This window comes from Rhinatrema bivittatum, chromosome 2 (assembly GCF_901001135.1).
Source record: "Rhinatrema bivittatum chromosome 2, aRhiBiv1.1, whole genome shotgun sequence".
Lineage (NCBI taxonomy): Eukaryota > Metazoa > Chordata > Amphibia > Gymnophiona > Rhinatrematidae > Rhinatrema > Rhinatrema bivittatum.
Genome location: NC_042616.1, coordinates 514,647,852 through 514,663,217, shown reverse-complemented (window position 1 = coordinate 514,663,217; position 15,366 = coordinate 514,647,852). Strand labels below are relative to the sequence as shown.

Genomic DNA, 15,366 nt, shown 5'->3' with positions numbered 1-15,366 from the left:
CTTAGTTCTTGTTATAAACCATCCACCATCAACCATCCACCACCTTACATCACTCGACCTTCAACACCCTCTCATCCAACATAACTCTAAACCGACCAGAGAAGCATACAGAGGATCCCTCCAGGTATCCAATACAAAATTCACACGACATATAACCCTGAGAGAACGGGCCTTTTCAACAGCTGGACCATCTCTCTGGAACTCCATCCCCACGAATCTTTGCTATGAACCTTGCCTCCCGACATTCCAAAAAAGACTTAAAACCTGGCTATTTAAACAAGCCTTCCCAGAACACTCCTAAATCTCACCTCATCCACTCAAAGAATGTATCCACTCCGGCTCTGTAAATAATTAATAATGATGTTAACTTACTTTTGTCTTTCTCTCTCTTCTCCTAGTTCCATTACCCTTGTTCAATGTAACTTCATTTCCTTTGCACTAGTTTCAGTTTTACTGTTACCCTGCACTCCTTGTTCAAATGTAAATCGGCATGATGTGATCCTATCATGAATGCTGGTATATAAAAAAACCTAAATAAATAAAATGTTTAAGAGCCACCACTGGGGTTTTTGTTGCTACAAGGTTCTGAGAGCAGAGACCAAGTGCTGGTCTGAATTTGAGCATCAGACAGTAGTGACTTTTCCATGGCACACCATTTGGGAAACAATGATTTAGTTACATCAGGAAAAATCCAAATACTGCATTTAATGCTAGAACTCCTTCACTGCTTCTACTCCCAACTCTGAAAATACTCAGTATGTGCTCTCTTTGTCTCATTCAGTCTGGGACCAAGGCTGAAAGGACTCAAAGAGAGGGAGAGGAGAAGGTACTGTGTGCAATATGTGTGCTATACAATGTAGGTCCCAGCTATCTATATTCTGTATGATGCCTGTCAATTCCCACAGGCCAGGGCTCATCCTATACCTAGGAAGAGACATGCAGGATTACACATGCTCTTAGAAGAGTCTTCTGATGTCTCTTACTTCTGTAAGGTTCTAAAATCAGAGCTCAGGGGCTGGCATGGATCTGAGGATCAGGCAATGTGACTTTTCTGTGGAGCACCTGATCAGGTCTGAAGGCACACTGGAATTGACTATCATTGATTCAAGGATACTACATTACAGGTAGAAATTAAGCTATCTTTATATATGTAACAAAGCTAACAACTTCATTCTCTGTACCATTGTTTTCTTTCATTTCCTTCCAGTAGAGATGTGAATCGTGTCCTCGATCGTCTTAACGATCGATTTCGGCTGGGAGGGGGAGGGAATCGTATTGTTGCCGTTTGGGTGTGTAAACTATCGTGAAAATCGTTAAAATCGTGAGCAGACACACTAAAACCCCCTAAAACCCACCCCCGACCCTTTAAATTAAATCCCCCACCCTCCCAAACCCCCCCAAATGCTTTAAATAACCTGGGGATCTAGCGGTGGTCCAGAACGGCGGCGGTCCGGAACGGCCCCCTCAATTGAATCCTGTTGTCTTCAGCTGGCGCCATTTTGCAAAATGGCCGCCGTAAAATGGCGGCGGCCATAGACAAAAATGATTCGACGCAGGAGGTCGTTCCGGACCCCTGCTGGACTTTTGGCAAGTCTTGTGGGGGTCAGGAGGCCCCCCCAAGCTGGCCAAAAGTTCCTGGGAGTCCAGCGGGGTTCAGGAAGCGATTTCTTGCCGCGAATCATTTTCCGTACGGAAAATGGCGCCGGCAGAAGATCGACTGCAGGAGGTCGTTCAGCGGGGGTTCCGGACCCCCGCTGAACGACCGGAATCTACTTTCACCACCCATGAACTGACGGTTACTTATATGTATCTGCATTGGCTCTACAATGTCTCTTAATAGTATCTTGGCTCTTTCTGGAATGAATTATTTGGCTAGTTTGGAACTAAAACCATATATATTCATTACTGTTTTATCACAATGAATACTGTTATGTTTAGTGAGTTGTCTGCTTTGATCATCTATGGTATATGGTACTGATTTTTCACCAGTGTAGATGGATTTAAGAGCTGTACAAAAGAGACAGTATTGCAGAAGTTTTATGTTCAAACTATTGTATTTTTTAATTTTCACAGTTCTACTGTTCCAGTCAGTCACAGATACTGTGTCAGTGAAATTATCATAAATGACATTCCACACCCTGGACCTAATTGCAAGTTTTCATGTTATTTTTGATATTCATCAACACAGAGCAGTGTTTCCCAATCTTTTTCAAACCTAAGGAACATCTACATTAACAAAAATGTTGTGTGCCACACAAATTCCATGGGCTAGACAATGCGGGAATGGCGAGAATGCTTATGGTCTAAAGAAGAGCTAGAGAAGTATTGAAATCCCCGCCAATATCTCTTCCAAATTTTAAAACAAATGGTGAGGGGGACTAAGACATACCTGAACTCACAGCAATGGGCCGGTTTCCTCTGTACACAAGTGCAGGAGAAGAGAGAAGGAAGAAGTTAAATCAAAGTGGTCAGCCAGCTTCTTACCTTGGCTGCCGCAAATGACTGCCAGAGCTCGTCCACTGCTTCTGTTCCGAATACTCAGAACGAGTTGCCTCCAGTGCTAGGTGCATGCTCTCCCTGTCTTATTACACAAGCTGGGGATAAGATAAAGGCTGGAAAGGCTCAAAGCAGGAAGCTCAGGAAGGGAAAGATGAGGAGGTTCAGTCAGTGTGCAATGCATGTGCCATGCAAGGCAAGGGCCAGCTATCCATGCCCATGCATGCTACCCATTGATTAATTACCAGGATTCATGCTGTAGCTAAGAAGATGAGGCATTAATGATTACACATGCTTTCAGAAAGGAGCTTCTACATGTTTAAGAGACACCCACTGGTGACTCTTGTTGCTCTGAGATGCTGAGAGTAAAGCTCTGGTGATGGCTTAGATATGAGTATCGGGCAATGCTGAATTTCCTGTGTCACACCTGATCAGGTTTGAAGGCAAACCAGCCTTGACACACTGATTGGGAAACACTGAACAGAGGATGAATATAAAAGAGAAGAGCTGCGTGCAGCATTAAAACGGATCATTTAAAAATAAAATGTATCCTGCATTCTTGACAAATATTCACATTGTTATACCAAAAGTTTGTCCAGAGCAGTCTTTTAAATTCCATTCAACTTGCATAATTCTAAGTTGCCTCCGGACCTTTTACATACCATCATTTAGTGGAGATAAGGAGTTCATTTCACGGATGAGAACAGCAGCTTGTATCCTTCCCCAGTGCTTAGTTGCAAACAACTCTGTAACATTTTTTAACAAATTAAATACAGAAAAAGAAGGTGAAGGTTATTTGGGCCTGAAATTTCATTTTAGGTGCTGACAAGTAGAATATCCCATGGTGGTTATTATTAATGGCATTATATGCGCTCCTGGAAAGCTTGTTCTATAATGTAAAGTCAGTTTTCTAAGTGATTTATGTGGGCCAAAAGTGTTTTACCCACGTTAATCAGCTGTCTGAAAATTTCCTTCCCTTGATGCTGCTAAAACTCCCCTTGTTGTTCTACAATGTGCTTGCTTTCAGCTCCATTCTGTGAAGGCATTCCTAGGGGAATGTTTAGATTTGAAGAAAAGAACCCAGGTAGGTAGCATTTTAAAATCTTCACACTTTTTTTTTTTTTTTTAGCAAAATTCTATCCACAGAAAAAACAGGCGCAAGTGACTGCATATATTTTTTTTACCCTCAGCAAGTTTCAAAGTGAAAGTGCATGCATGCTTTTGCTATAGAATTGGTGCAAAGACAGTGGGTGAAAAGGGCACACGGTCATTGCCTCGATGTGGACATTTTTAAAATTATCCCTTCTAGGGGTAACATAGTTAAGATGACTCGTATTAGTACTATGATGATGAATCTATGTCTTTCCTTTTTGTAATCCGTTCTCCGTTCTTCTAACTTCAGACATTTTTCAACCTAAACATCACTCAGATACTACCACCTGCACCAAACCCATTCTGATTCTCAACCAGTGAGGGACTTTAAGGGATAGCACTTACTGTGGAGCCTGGGACAAAAGGGGGGAGGGGGGGGGGTCTGGAACCAGGCATGGTACACCACCAGGAGGAGGAGCTATAGCCAGTAAAGACCTGCCCATGGGTTCCTGAGACTGTGGGGAAGGAATGATACCAAGGATAAAACTAAACCCCAGAAAGAGGGGAAGTGGGGATTAGGCAACTACAAAATAAGCTGCATCCCCCAGCTTTCTCCCAAACAGGCACGGCATATCAGGGAAAGAGCCAGGGGTCTCATGCTCCAGTTCCCTTTCTCCTTCCTACTGTGGTGCTTCCTCTACACAGGGAATGTGAAAAAGATGCCGTATAACTGTGGGGACCCAGGCCTGAGCTCAGCCACTTTGACCATGAGGCCTTCCTTGCCACGGGGAATTCTCTTCCTCCTATCATCTACTATCTGCACAAGCATGGGGCCTGCTCAGACTCTTCCCATTACTAGCGCTAGTACATGATCTGCTTTCTTTCCGCACCACTTGCAACGGGCAGACCAGCACCATGGTGAAGCTTTCTTTTCCTCTTGCTTCTGTCATTAGAAAGGAACTTGCTTCTCCTTCTACATTAGCCACTTAAGTGGAGGAAGCAGCAGTTGGAAGATAAAGGGATGATGTGGGGGTTCTACAATGAGGTCTGGTGAGTAGTGATGGATAGAGAGAGATTGAGGGTGAGGGCCTGGAAAGAGGGAGGGGGAATGATTGAGAAAGGAAGCTGGAAGGCAAAGGCCTGGAAATAAGAACATGCAGGAGATATGGAGGGTAAGAAGAGAAAGGAGCAATGACTTAGAGGAGGAGCTAGAGGGTGAGAGGTTAGGAAGAGAGAAGTTGAATGATCGAGAGAGGGAGTTAAAGAGTGAAAGGCTGAGAAGAAGAAAGAGGTATGATGGAGAAGGGGAGATGGAGAGGGTAAGGGGGAGTAATGTAGAGGAGAGAAGGAGGGTGAGACAGGGAAGAGGGTTGATGAATAGGGAGAAATGGAAATCTAGGAGGCAGCAATGAGTATAGGACACAGGAAAGAAGAGAAGTAGAATGGGGAGATTAAGGAATAAGAGAGGGGAAACTGGAGGGATGAGAGGGGGGCAACGGGGTAAAATGGAGAGGCAGAGGGAGATGGATGAATAAGAAACAGATGAAGGATATGGAAAAGAAAGGAAATGATGAAGGGAAGAGAGGTAGAAAAGAGAGATGGTAAGAAGTGACCTGGGCAAAGCAAAAAATGGAAAGTGATCGAGAGCTGGAGAAAGGAGAGATATTTTATTTCCACCCTTATCATATTTTATTGCAATTGCATGCTTCTAATTACAACTTGTATTTCATTGTTTATATATATTGCTTTGATTACTTCCAATTATAAATTTTATCTTATCTGTATTATAATGTTTGCATTATTTGTTATGGGAGTCTCTGTTTAGTGGACCCTTGGGCCGACCTGCTGGAGACTGGGAAAGATGGTCAATGTCTCTAATGAATAGCAGGCCGGGAGGCAGATGTTCAGGCAGGACGTAGATGCTCTTCACCCTGGAAGCTGGTACTCCCCTGGGAGGAGCCCGTAGGAGCCCAACCGCTGGGACTTAGGTGGCTTCACCCTTGGAAGCCGAAGCCCCCACCTCCCCCCCCCCTGGGAGGAGCCCTTAGGGGCCCGGCCGCTGGGACTTAGGCAAGTTGTGGATCAGGACAGGTAACTGGAACCAGACTAGGACAGTAGCAATACTGTAACTGGGCTCGGGTTCTGGAACCATGCAGGAACTGTAGCAAGACTCGGGTACTGGAACCAGGCAGGAACTGTGGTGGGATTTGGGTACTGGAACCAGGCAGGAACTGTAGCAAGGAGGCTGGAAATGAACAGGTACAATAGCAAGCAAGCAGGAACCAACCAGGTATTGTAGCAGGCAGGTGGGAACCAAGCAGGTACTGTAGCAAGCAAGCAGGAACCAACCAGGTACTGTAGCAGGCAGGCAGGAACCAAGCAGGTACTGTAGCAGACAGGCTGGAACAAAGCTACTACTGTAGCAGGCAGGCAGGAATCAAGCAAGTACTGAAGCAGGAATGGAGCGAAGCAAGTCACTCCGGAGCACAGCGCAACAGGAAACCGGGAGGCTAACCCGTTGCAAGCCAAAGACTGGATGACCGCGGCCGGCTTATCAAGGCTGCGGCATCTGATGTCAGGAGGGCGGAGTCACCACCGGCGGGAAACGGCCTAGAAAAGAACCCAAGTGGCACGCGCGAGCGCCTAGAAGCCAGGCATCCATTGGAGAGCTCACAGCGACGCAGCCCCAGCGGGGACACCGCCAAACAGGCCGCAAACCAGGCCTCTGGAAGCGGGAGCAGGTCCGGGAGCCCAGAGGTAAGGGCCTGGCTGCTGTACTCGTAGCCAGAACTGCAACAGTACCTCCCCTCTTATGCCCCCTCTTAGCCGGTCCGGGTTTACTTGGGTGGTCCAGATGGAACTGCCATAATAAGTCCTTGTTGAGGATAGGGATGTGAATCGTTTTCCATATCGTCTTAACGATAGAAATCGTGTGGCAGGGCAAGAAAATCGTCTTAGGCACGATTTCTTAGTTAAAAAATCGTTAAAAATCGTTTTTTCCGATTAGTGCGCACTAACTCGAGTTAGTGCGCACTAACTGGGAGTTAGTGCGCACTAACTGAAAATGATACAATTTGACACTTTTCAGGTCAGTTAAGGTCAGTTTAGGAATGAATATGTATTCCTATTGGCTGCCCTCTTATTTATTCATGTTACCAAGTTTCCTACTGACAGTATATGGGGGATGGGAAATGGAAACAGTTGGTAGCTTGACAAAACAAGTAATGTGATCAGTCAATGTGACTAGAACTTGTGCCCTAACCCTGATACCAGGGGTATTGTGATCTTCCTGCACACAGTGTCCTATCCCTATTAATACCAGGAGTGTTGTGATCTTCCTGCACACAGTGCCCTATCCCTAATACCAGGGGTGTTGTGATCTTCCTGCACACAGTGCCCTATTCCTGATACTGGGGGTGTTGTGATCTTCCTGCACACAGTGCCCTATTCCTGATACCGGGGGTGTTGTGATCTTCTTGCACACATCCCGGTATCAGGGATAGGGCACTGCATGCAGGAAGATCACAACACTCCTGGTATTAATAGGGATAGGGCACTGCATGCAGGAAGATCACAACACTCCTGGTATTAATAGGGATAGGGCACTGCATGCAGGAAGATCACAACACCCCTGGTATCAGGGATAGGGCACTGTGTGCAGGAAGATCACAATACCCCAGAGGAGTGAGGGTCAGGCAGCTCCCCCCCTGTCTGTGAAGCCAGCCTCTCACTAGTAATGCAGGGAGGGAGCTGTCTCAGACTTCACCATCCTCCCCCCCCCCCCCCTTCACCCACACACCATTCACTAGCTGGGACATGGGGGAAGTCAGGAGTGAGGGTCAGGCAGCTCCCCCCTGTCTGTGAAGCCAGCCTCTCACTAGTAATGCAGGGAGGGAGCTGTCTCAGACTTCACCATCCTCCCCCCCCCTCACCCACACACCATTCACTAGCTGGGACATGGGGGAAGTCAGGAGTGAGGGTCAGGCAGCTCCCCCCTGTCTGTGAAGCCAGCCTCTCACTAGTAATGCAGGGAGGGCGCTGTCTCAGACTTCACCATCCACCCCCCCCCCCCCTCACCCACACACCATTCACTAGCTGGGACATGGGGGAAGTCAGGAGTGAGGGTCAGGCAGCTCCCCCCTGTCTGTGAAGCCAGCCTCTCACTAGTAATGCAGGGAGGGAGCTGTCTCAGACTTCACCATCCTCCCCCCCCCCCCCCTCACCCACACACCATTCACTAGCTGGGACATGGGGGAAGTCAGGAGTGAGGGTCAGGCAGCTCCCCCCCTGTCTGTGAAGCCAGCCTCTCACTAGTAATGCAGGGAGGGAGCTGTCTCAGACTTCACCATCCTCCCCCCCCCCCCCCTCACCCACACACCATTCACTAGCTGGGACATGGGGGAAGTCAGGAGTGAGGGTCAGGCAGCTCCCCCCTGTCTGTGAAGCCAGCCTCTCACTAGTAATGCAGGGAGGGAGCTGTCTCAGACTGGTATCAGGGTTAGGGCACTGTGTGCAGGAAGATCACAACACTCCTGGTATTAATAGGGATAGGGCACTGTAAGAGATGACTGTAGTAGATTGAATAAAGATCTGATGTTTCTGCTCTCCTCACACCAAACAAAAACAACACACAAGCAGAGAAGCCCTTCTTACAAAGCTGAGCTAGTGAGTTAAGTAGGAGGAAAAGTAAACATACTGGTGCCAGTGTGGCTACTTAAAAAATACACTTACCAACAATCAATTACATATATTTGAACTCTGTACAGTTCCAGCCAGGACCACCTTTCTAAAATGCACAGTGATTGGCAAATTCAACATGCACTAGCATTTCAGGTGCCTGCTAACAAAAATAATAAACAAACAAGTTCTAGTCAGGTGAGTGCTGATCATTACATTACTTTTTTTGTCAAGCTTCCAACTGTTTCCATTTCACATCCCCCCAACCATATTGGTAACATCAATAGATAAGAGCACAGCCAGCCAATAGGAATACATACATACATATTCATTCCTAAGTGACCTTTACTGACCTGGGAAGTGTGAACACTTTGTTTCATTTTCTGTTGGTGTTCGTTAGTTTCCAGTTCCATTTCCCATCCCCCCAACCATCACCTCAGTGGTAACCTTGGTAACATCAATAGATAAGAGGGCAGCCAGCCAATAGGAACACATATTCATTCCTAACTGACCTTCAGTGACCTGGAAAGTGTTTATTTGTATCATTTTCAGTTAGTGCGCACTAAATCGAGTTAGTGCGCACTAACACGATTTAACGATTTTTAACGATAAATCGTTAGAATTTCTATTGTATCGTGTTCTATAACGATTTAAGACGATATAAACATTATCGGACGATAATTTTAATCGTTAAAAAACGATTCACATCCCTAGTTGAGGATGTTATGAGCCGGTTCCCAAGAATTATCCTTGGGTCCACAATCCTCCCAGGCAAGCAAGTATTCCCATCGATGTTGATGATACCGGACATCCAGAACCGGGATGGGCAAAGGTTGCAACAGGCCCCTGGGCTTCCCGATGAGCGGCTTTCGAACAGCACAGGTAGGGCATGAGCCCACAAAAGCTTGGACGTCCTGTCTCACCGTCGGCCACCAGTAGAAACAGTTTAACAAGTCTAAAGTCCCTTTCCAACCAGCATGGCCCCCAGTGAGGGAGTCATGGGCCCAAGCGAGAACTGCTCTCTGTGAGCGACGTGGAACAACGGTCTTCCCTTGGGAGGACACTGAGGTTGCATAAAGACTTACTTTCTCAGGGTCCAAGATATATTGGGGTGTATCAGGAGTCTCTTCGACCTCAGAGGAGCGCGAGAGCACGTCAGCTTGAACGTTCTTCGAGCCGGGTCGGTAGTGTAACATAAAGTCAAACCGGTCAAAAAACAGTGACCACCGGGCTTGTCTTGGATTCAGGCGTTGGGCTTGCTTCAAAAATGCTAGGTTTTTGTGATCGGTGTAAATCGTAACCGAATGGTTGGCTCCTTCCAACCACTGTCTCCATTCCTCCAGGGCCAGTTTCACGGCTAGCAACTCCTTGTCACCAACACAGTAGTTGCTCTCGGCTGGGGAGAATTTCCTTGAGAAATATGAACAGGGCAACAGCTGCCCAGAATCAGAGTACTGACTCAGTACAGCCCCCACGGCCACATTGGAGGCATAAACTTCCACCACGAAGGGCCGGCTGGGATCCGGATGGCGAAGGCAGGTATCTAACAAGAAGGTTTCTTTAAGGGCCTCAAAGGCTTGACAGACAGAAGCAGGCCAATCCACCGCGTTAGCCCCCTTTCGGGTGAGGGCAGTTAACGGGGCCACAATACGAGAGTAATTAGGAATAAAGTAATGGTAGAAATTGGAAAAGCCAAGGAAGCGTTGCAACGTTTTAAGACCCCTTGGCTGGGGCCAATTCTTAATAGCCGCCACTCTCTCAGGATCCATTCGAAAGCTAGCTGCAGAGACTATGTAGCCCAGGAACGGCAGGGACATCTTTTCAAAGCTACATTTTTTCAGCTTCACGTACAGATCATGTTCCCTAAGTATCTGGAGCACTTGACGGACATGCTGATGGTGCGATGACAGATCCTGGGAGTAGATTAACACGTCATCGAGGTAAATAATTTCGCAGGTGTTCAGAAGGTCCCGCAACACCTCATTCATCAGGTGCTGGCACACCGCCAGGGCATTACATAAGCCGAAAGGCATCACGAGATACTCGTAATGCCTGTCTTGGGTATTAAACGCGGTTTTCCACTCATCTCCAGGACAAATTCTGACTAAATTGTACGCTCCTCGCAAGTCCAACTTTGTGAAAATCTTCGCTCTTTGAAGCCATCTCGCTTGGTAATAGAATTTAGGCCTCGATAGTCTATAGCATAGTCATACGGACAATGCTGCGGAAGGATCTCCGTCTTGGTCTTGGAGAATACATCCGTAAAGTCCTCATAAGGTGCAGGAGGACCCACGGCCGCGTGCATCAGGGGAAGTGCGGGAGTCTTAGGCACTTTTATACAATTAGCTAGGCAAAAAGGGCTCCATTTGACAATCTGTAACGTATCCCACTGAATCGTGGGTGAGTGTTTCTGTAACCACGGCAACCCTAGCACCACAGGGTGGACAGCCTTCTCCAATACTAGGAAAGCTATCTCCTCCAAATGGATTGCCCTGGTGCGGACCGTAATGGGTGCTGTGGACATCTGGACAGGTTCTGGAAGAAGCGTCCCCTGGAAAGAGGTAATTCGTAACGGGACCTCCGGTCTATGCGTAGGGATTCGCAACTGGGAGACTAAGTCCTCCGGCTCTGGAATCCAGGAATGCCATCGTCTCAAAGGAGCCTCCGGGATATTCCAAGGTAACAGGGACAGTACATTGAGGAGCTGTAGCACAGCCTAGGAGGAGCTCCTCCTGACATCCTAGGCTTTGATGTTTTCTGCATGCTCCTGGCAGCGTGCCAAGAAGTGGCCCTTCTGGCCACAATACAAGCACAACTTCAACGAACGACGACGTTACCTTTCTTCAGCAGAGAACGTGGCCCGTCCCAGCTGCATAGGTTCGCAGGTGGGAGCTTCTGGACGAGAAATCTTGGGTGAGGGCACAGGTCTCGGCCCATGAGCTGGACTATGACGAGAGGAGCAATGTTCCTTGGCCCATTGTTGTAGGCAACGGTCAATGAGGGCAACCATCTCAATCAAGGCATTGAGGTCCTCCGGCAGATCACAAGCAGCAATTTCATCCTTTATGCGTCCGGAGAAGCTTTCCAGGAAGATGGCCTTAAGACTATCATCTTGCCAACCTACTTCTTGGGCTAAAGTCCGAAACTCCATTGCATAATCTGCCAAGGAGCGAGCCCCTTGACGAAGTTGCAGCAGGTCAGACGTAGCTGTGGCTACTCGGGCGGGCTCATCAAAGGCCTGGCAAAAGTTCGTGATGAACTGTTGTAAGTCCGTTAGCGAAGCTTCATTGTTTTCCCAGAGGGGAGAAGCCCAAATTAAGGCTTTCCCATCAAGCAGGGACAGGATATATGCCACTTTCACCGCATCCGAGGGAAACTGCCGAGGCAACAAGGAGAACCGTACAAAACATTGGTTCAAGAAGCCGCGGCAGGTCCTTAAATAACCAGCGTAACGAGAGGGTGCCAGTAGCTGAGTCACAGAGGAGCTGTGACCCTCGAGGGCCCTGCCAGTGGAAGGAAAGGACTCCAGGCGCGAGGATAGCTGTTCCACTGTGGCTGCCAAGGTATCTATGCAGCTCTGGTGCTGTAGCATCTGCCGGGCCATTCCGGGCAGATCCGAGGGAGCGGGTGCATCCACCGAGTCCATGGCCTTGCAATCTGTTATGGGAGTCTCTGTTTAGTGGACCCTTGGGCCAACCTGCTGGAGACTGGGAAAGTTGGCCAATGTCTCTAATGAATAGCAGGCCGGGAGGCAGATGTTCAGGCAGGACGTAGATGCTCTTCACCCTGGAAGCTGGTACTCCCCTGGGAGGAGCCCATAGGAGCCCAACCGCTGGGACTTAGGTGGCTTCACCCTTGGAAGCCGAAGCCCCTCCGGGAGGAGCCTGTAGGGACCCAGCCACTGGGACTTAGGCAGGTTGTGGATCAGGACAGGAAACTGGAACCAGACTAGGACAGTAGCAATACTGTAACTGGGCTCGGTTTCTGGAACCGGGCAGGAACTGTAGCAAGACTCAGATACTGGAACCAGGCAGGAACTGTGGCAGGATTCGAGTACTGGAACCAGGCAGGAACTGTGGTGGGATTCAGGTACTGGAACCAGGCAGGAACTGTAGCAGGCAGGCTGGAACCGAGCAGGTACAATAGCAAGCAAGCAGGAACCAACCAGGTACTGTAGCAGGCAGGCGGGAACCAAGCAGATACTGTAGCAAGCAAACAGGAACCAACCAGGTACTGTAGCAGGCAGGTGGGAACCAAGCAGATAATGTAGCAAGCAAGCAGGAACCAACCAGGCAGGCAGGAACTGTAGCAGGCAGGCTGGAACTAAGCTGGTACTGTAGCAGGCAGGCAGGAACCAAGCAGGTACTGAAGCAGGAACGGAGCAAAGCGAGTCACTCCGGGTACAGCGCAACAGGAAACCGGGAGGCTAACCCGTTGCAAGGCAAAGACTGGATGACCGCGGCCGGCTTATCAAGGCCGCGGCGTCTGACGTCAGGAGTTGGGAGGAGTCACCACTGGCGGGAAATGGCCTAGAAAAGCGCTTAAGTGGCACGCGCAGGCACCTAGGAGCCAGGCGTCCATGGGAGAGCTCGCAGCGGTGCGGCCCCTGTGGGGACACTGCCAAACTGGCCACAAACCAGGCCTCTGGAAGCGGGAGCAGGTCCGGGAGCCCAGAGGTAAGTGCCTGGCCGTGGTACTAGCGGCAAGAACCACAACATTACTTCTCTAAGATTGGAAAATTAGTTGTAGGTCCACTGGTACGATGCAATTTCCACAACCATTCTAAAAATTACATCCCTAATGGTCCAGTTGTCTCTCTTGCAGGCTTCTTGTTTTTGATGTATTTGCAAACGTTTGTATTAGTTTTTACCTCAGGCAAATCTCTCCTCAAATTCTCTCTTGGCCAGGCCTTACTAATTTGCCAGTGCTTACGCTTTTTCCTGGTTTCCTTAATACTTCCTGTGTTCCATTTTTAAAAAAATATCTTTATGACTTTACTAGCCTTTTCACATAACTATTTAGCCATGCTGGAAAACATTTATTCTCCTTTTGTCCTTTTTAAGTTGAGGAGTACATTTTATCTGGGCTTCCAAGGTGGTATTTTTAAACAGTCTCCATGCTTCATGCAAATTTTCAACTCTTGTAGTTGATCCTTTTAGGAGGTACATTTCAAAGATATTTCCTTGCATTAAAAAAAACAGTTTTACGTGCATAATGGCTGTACTAAAATAGCCCTGTGCTGAATTTGAGTAAAAGTAAACATGTAACCCAGTTTCATACATACTTTTACGCAAACTGCAGAGAAGTATTCAGAAAGGGGGAGTTGGAGTGGAGTTGGAAATAATAGTGCTTAGCTAAGCTCTGGAATTCATTGCCAGAGGATGTGGTTACGGCAGTAGTGTAACTGGGGGTAGTGTTGGGGAAAGGTTTGCACTTCAGTACATACATTCGCCAACTATTATTCATTCTGGAGCGCATAGTTTGGAGAGAGGAATCTCCTTAGGATTCCATCCAAATGGGGAATTTAGAATATCTCAGTAGAAAGTTTGAGAAGACAAATATAAATAATTCCACATTAACTTTATTATCTGCTAATAATAAAGATTGTTAATTGAAATAAAAAAGCATACATGTTATAGCATGTGAACTTAAAATGTACTGCATTGCATGTGAAGTGATATTTTAGTGTGCACATTAAAATTGTAGCACATTTTAATGTATTGACCTCTTTAGTAAATGGGGAAAATGCTTAGGGGCAGATTTTCAAAGGGTTAAGCACATAACTTACGCACATAACCCCGAGAAAGTGCACCTGCGCGCACTGAGTCTATTTTGCATAGGCTCGCCGCCGCACGCAAGCCCTGGGACGCACGTATATCCCGGGGCTTTCAAAAAGGGGCAGGAAGGGGGCGGGGAATGGGCAGGGCGCTGGTCTGGGGGCAGTCTGGGGGCGGGACCGAGGCTTCTGGCACGGGGGCCTTGCCGGAGGATCACATGCCACCAGCTGGCCGGCGCGCACAAGTTACACCTGCCAGAGGCAGGCGTAACTAAGACAACAAAGATGGGGGGGGGGGATTTAGGTAGGGCTGGGGGGCGGGTTAGATAAGGGAAGGGAGGGGAAGGTGGGGGGGGGGGAGCGGAAGGTAAGTTCCCTCCGAGGTCGCGCCGATTTCAGAGCAGCCTTGGAGGAAACAGGGAAAGCCATTGGGGCTCCCCTAGGGATCGGCGCGCACAAGGTGCACAAGTGTGCACCACCTCGCGCACGCCGACCCCGGATTTTATAACATGCCTGCGCGTAATTCTGAATATTCGGCCCTTAGTGTATCTGTCCCTATGTCTTTTGGGATTGTGACATTATCCTTTGATCCTTTGATTACAATAAGATTTCATTAACATTCCTCATGAATTAATACCTATGAGGTAGATATTCAGAAATATTTGGCTAAGTGAGCTAGCCAAATAAGACGTATATGGCTAATTCACCAAGGATATTCAATGGCGTGGCTATGCTATTGAATATATCTGGATAAGTTCCCAAAGTTCCCAGTGTTATCACTGTGTTAGGCCATTTATCGCAAGGTAAATGCAGCTAAGTAAAGGACCCCCTTAGTTTGGGCCTGAGACAAGGGAGGATGACGCGACTTTCTTAAGGTCTCGTGGAATGGTAGTGGGATTGGAACTCTTGCCTTCCCGGTTCTTGGCCTGCTGCAGTAATCACGGTTAAAGTGTCAAGTTGAAGAAAACCTTTCAGGCATGACCGAGGAATTCAAGAGTCTAGGGATGTACTATAACATGTGACAAATGAGGCCATTTTCAGTTTGTTCCAACTAGTCTAGACATAGACCTGGCACTGGGGCCTTGACTGAGGCCTGGTCCCATTGTCAAGGCCTAGGTCCAGCTCCAAGGCCCATCCCGAGGCCTGATCCTGTTGCTAATGCTTAAACTTAGTGCTGGGGTCTTGCTAGAGACCTGGTCCCATCACTAAGGCTGAAACCCGGAAGCATGGTCATATTTCTGAGACCTAGGCCCGGTGCCATGGTCCAGCACAAAGCCTGATCCCATTGTCAAGCTCTAGACTCGGTGCCAGGGCTTGGCCTGAGG

General features: G+C 48.0%; 1 long non-coding RNA gene across 1 annotated transcript in view; it reads left to right on the top strand.

The window, feature by feature from the left end:
- Positions 1 to 3,502: 3,502 nt before the first annotated feature.
- The window catches only part of LOC115086194, a 56,223-nt gene continuing 44,359 nt past the window's right edge, over positions 3,503 to 15,366 (top strand). Inside the window, exon 1 of the long non-coding RNA XR_003855141.1 lies at positions 3,503 to 3,580. This is a non-coding gene — a long non-coding RNA (uncharacterized LOC115086194). The remainder of the gene's footprint in view (positions 3,581 to 15,366) is intronic.